The sequence below is a fragment of the Schistocerca gregaria genome, chromosome 5 (genome assembly GCF_023897955.1).
Source record: "Schistocerca gregaria isolate iqSchGreg1 chromosome 5, iqSchGreg1.2, whole genome shotgun sequence".
Lineage (NCBI taxonomy): Eukaryota > Metazoa > Arthropoda > Insecta > Orthoptera > Acrididae > Schistocerca > Schistocerca gregaria.
Window position 1 is genome coordinate 509,293,716 of NC_064924.1, and position 4,758 is coordinate 509,298,473.

Genomic DNA, 4,758 nt, shown 5'->3' on the forward strand with positions numbered 1-4,758 from the left:
AGAAAAGAATTACAACTACACCCACATATGCCTTCACAATTACTTAAACTCTTGAAAGCATTTTAATTTAGTCTTTGCAACTACAAAAATAGCGTGACTTTGTCAAGAGACGCGTTTCGTTTTATTGAAATAACGTATCATCAGTGATAGTATTACATGCCTGGTTTTCTCTCACATCACGAAACCCCGCCTGTTTGCAAGTTTTTGGGCTATTCCTTCTTTTGGCACTGTTGATTCTGGCCTAATCCCATATTGTCTTGGAGAACTACGTATTTCTTGATGTGAAACACTCCACGGCATAGCACCGCTACTGTTTGACTGTGTCTTTCTGATTTACCACATCAGACAGATCAACGATTTAATTGCCTCCTAGTTTATAGACTAGGAAACTTATTACGCATCAGTACATACTGTAAAGCTGTGCGAGAGTGATGAAAGGAACGAAATTTAGTGAGATAAATGTCAGATGGGCTGGACGAGTTCACTGTGGGCGAATGTACTTTGAACCGTGCTAATCCCTCTAGCAAAGAAACTCGGGCCACCGAATGACTGTACCACAGAACCGTGCGAGCAACCAGCGATTGAGCTGTCATCCAGCATACGTAGCTCAGCAGCGCTCCCTTGTCACCCTTCGCAAAGCGTTGAAATTAAAAGCCAGTCTTAACGGGCGCCCGCGTAATTCGTTCCTTCGCTAATCACGTGGATGAGCTCGGGGAAGCCCCCGGCGTCCCGTTTGCCAAGATCCACTTAGCCACGCTTCGCGACGCGTCACCCCGCGTCACTCTGCACAGTAGCGGTGGGGGAGGGGGGGGGGTCACACCGAAGCGAACAATGCTCCGGAAGGGGTGCGCACTCGCCGGTGGCGTTGCAAAATACGTGCGTCAGGGCGGTTAACGAAATTCAACACTGTTAATTTGCCTCTGAGCAACGTATTCATACGATTAGGTGTGCTACTTGATGTGTTCCTAGTTGGGTGACTCCACATTGGCTAACTCTGATGTCAGTCCAAGTCTTAATCACATAAAAAATAGAGCTATTGGATGCAACTCAGAACACATAGCTAATATCTTTACATCAAACGTGCACCACTTGGGTGGCTATGCTCGCCATCTAAGAATTCGGGTGTTCTTAAAGACCTCCACAAATTGCGCCACTACATCAGTCACTTCATCATCACCAGTATGATGTGCAGTTGTAAGTTGTAGTACTAATAGATCTGAATTTCTTTGCAAGCGTTTAATGAATTTAGCAAATTTCACCGAGTAACACTTTGGTGAGGTACGCTAGAAAAGGATACTCTGAAAGTTTTGCAGTACAGCTTTATTTATTTAATTTTTTCAAAGTTATCTCCGCCACATTGAATACACCTCTCGACCCACCGCAGGCCATCCCTAAGCCAGGTCCCCCAAGTTTCTGTAGGAAGTGAGGCACACTCGTTTTCCTAAGCCCTCAGCTTCGTTTTCACATGCGGGAACAGCCCAAAGTCACAAGGAGTAGGGTCCGGCCTCTAGGGAGGGTGGTCAAGATGTTTCATTCCTGCACTCCGCAAATATTCGGCGCATGCTTTGGCGCGGTGAGCTGCAGCGTTGTCGTGATGGAGGAACTAAGTGTCCATTCTTGACTCCGGTCGCAGGTTGTTCCAAGAGTGGATGACTTTGGGCAGGAACTGCTCAGTGCACCACTTACCTGTGACTGTCTGTCTTCTATTTGTACAAAATCAGACGCTCCACATTTCCACTCAGTCTGAAAAAACCAGCTATCATTTTCTTGTGTACTGATCGGGATTTTCTGACAGCTTTTGGTGTCGTTAACTTTAAAGATCCAGTCTTTGTTTTGAGTCTTAGGCGGCACTTCATAACAGTACAGCCAAATCTTGTCACTTTTCACGATGTTATTCACATACAGAGATTGTCTCTTAAAAACTTCTTTATCCTCTCGGCATCAATTCACACGTCGTGTCATCTGCTCTATGTTTAAATTACGCGCGAAGTTGTACCTCAAAACCGCCCAAATCTCACTTCGTGCCCAAGATGCTATAGCAGGCGCTTAAAATTAACCCTGCTAGTGAACTACTGCGCCCACAGACCTGGCACAGCGGCTACGATGCAAGTATCAAGTATTGTCAGAACACAGAAACAATCAGCCTCCTCCGACATATTGTTGCCTCGTATTGCAAAACCTTCCTATGCGAGTGTTTACAGTTATGACCAAAATTCCACAGAAAGCAGTGACTTCACGAAAGTGCGACAAAAATGAGTAACAATCCGTTGAAAACTGTGTGACTTCTTTGTACAAGTGCACATATCAAGGCTCTCTCCCCCCCCCCCTTCCACACACACACACACACACACACACACCCTCACATGCAGGCATGTACGTATACTTCCCGACAGATGAATAACGTACGCAAACATACTCAGTAACACTGAATTCCAAGAACAACATTTATGATGAAATTTCCTGGCAAACTAAAATTGTCTGTTGGATCGAGATTCGAACTTCAGCCTTTCGCTGGAAAGTGCTTTACCACCCGAACTAACCAACCACGACACACGATCCCTTGTCACAGTTTTACATCCACCAGTACCTCATCCCTGCCTTCCAAACTTCACTGAAGCTCTTCTGCGAAACGTGCAAGTCTAGCACTCCGGGAAGAAAACATATTGCGGAGACGTGATTTAGCCACAGCCTGGGGTATGATACCAGAACGAGATTATCATTCTGACAGATTAAAGATGTGTGCCGTATCGAGCCTTGAACTCGGGACCTTTACCTTCCTCGGGCAAGTAGTTCTCTACTGACTGAGCTAACCAACGTGGCGTCATTACTGTGAACCAGAGAACAAGCGTCAGACCCAACAGTGGCAGCACATGGATTCAATGCCCCCTTCCCTCGAAAAAATCCAATGTCTTGCGCTCCAGCTCAGGGTAAGCAATGATAACCTTTTTCTTTGCCTGCAATGCCCACTGCTGATTGATTTTCTGGAACACAGTGCAACAATTAAAGCACTCCACCCAAACTGAAGAGCGCCATCAAGCCCGGACGCCAAGGAATGTTGATGCGCCATCTATTGTACAAGAATACCCGCCCTCATGTTAACAAAGTTGTCCCGACTTAAGTTACTCTGGGAAACCCTTATACAGCCGCCATACTGTTGCGGTTCGTCTCCATGCGATTTCCATTTTTCGGAGACCTGAAGAAAGACACCTTGACCTTCAACATGCTTCGGACGAAGAGGTGCACACCTGAGTAGAATCATGGTTCTGTAGGCAAGCGCTAACATTTTTCTATGAACGCACTGACCGTCTTATCTCACTGTGGGATAAATGTGTTAACAGTTGTGGAGATTACTTTTGAAATAATAATTAATTTTTTCCACGTGTCTCATTTTAATTTCATTCTCCTTTATACAGTGTATGACATTCTGTGGCTAATACAGTGATAAATCGAGCTGTTTCCAATGCAATGACAGTGCATATCGATTACTAAAGATTCTCTGCACAGTATTCATTCAAATACAGTCGGGACAGCAACTTCTGCCGCTTGCTGAGCATTACTGCGTACATAAGTTTTCTTTTCATGACCCGCTCATTGGTAAATAGAAGATAATAAGATTAAATTCTACCATTTCTTCTGGACACTCGGAACATCTTTCGTCGAAAATCACATATTTTTACCGAAAACGCCAGATAGTGTTAATATCGTTTTACTATTAAAAATGGAAAAATGTAGTAGAGAATGCGGCGTGTGTCCGTTTCGGCAGCCATAAAAATTCTTCCGCTCCGCTTAGTTACCCATAGGGAAAAACGTTGTGTCTGAAGCATAGTGTATCTACGAACGCATGATGTTCTCAGGTCGGTGTTTCAATGCTCAGTTAGAGAGAGGTATTAGGAAAAGCAGGGTCTTCAAGTTTCTTGAACGATTGCTCTGCAACAATGGAAAACAATTTTGTGGTGCCATTTTTCGTAGTTACTAAGCAAAGTTAATTTTTTTGGTAAAATATTAGATTTGTGATCAACTGACGATATTTACATTTTAATAATTTTATTTCTTTGATATAGCACCATAAATTAAGGTGATAAGTGTACTTCGCACTGCCCTTTTGTTAGCTGTTGTCCGCTGCCATTACATGCGAAAAATTAAACACATATCAAAAAAAAGTTTTGCATCACCTCGGTTCCCAGAGTTCCGGAACCTGTGCAGAAAATTGGAATAGAAATCAACATAAACATAGAAGAGCTTCTGTAAAGTTTGGAAGGTAGGAGACGGATACTGGCAGAAGTAAAGCTGTGAGTACCGGACGTGAGTCGTGCTTCGGTAGCTCAGTTGGTAGAGCACTTGCCCGGGAAAGGCAAAGGTCCCGAGTTCGAGTCTCGGTCGGGCACACAGTTTTAATCTGCCAGGAAGTTTCGTATCAGCGCACACTCCGCTGCAGAGTGAAAATCTCATTCTGGAAACATCCCCCAGCCTGTGGCTAAGCCATGTCTCCGCAGTATCCTTTCTTTCAGGAGTGATAGTTCTGCAAGGTTCGCAGAAGAGCTTCTGTAAAGTTTGGAAGGTAGGAGACGGATACTGGCAGAAGTAAAGCTGTGAGTACCGGACGTGAGTCGTGCTTCGGTAGCTCAGTTGGTAGAGCACTTGCCCGCGAAAGGCAAAGGTCCCGAGTTCGAGTCTCGGTCGGGCACACAGTTTTAATCTGCCAGGAAGTTTCAACATAAACATAATTTGCGCCCTTTTTATTGCTCATGAAAACCACAC

General features: G+C 44.6%; 1 non-coding gene across 1 annotated transcript; it reads left to right on the forward strand.

Annotated features, from left to right (window-relative positions):
* The first annotated feature begins 4,310 nt into the window (after positions 1-4,310).
* On the forward strand, positions 4,311-4,385 carry Trnas-gga (transfer RNA serine (anticodon GGA)). The gene has a single exon. It is a non-coding gene; the product is annotated as a tRNA-Ser (tRNA).
* Positions 4,386-4,758: the final 373 nt, after the last annotated feature.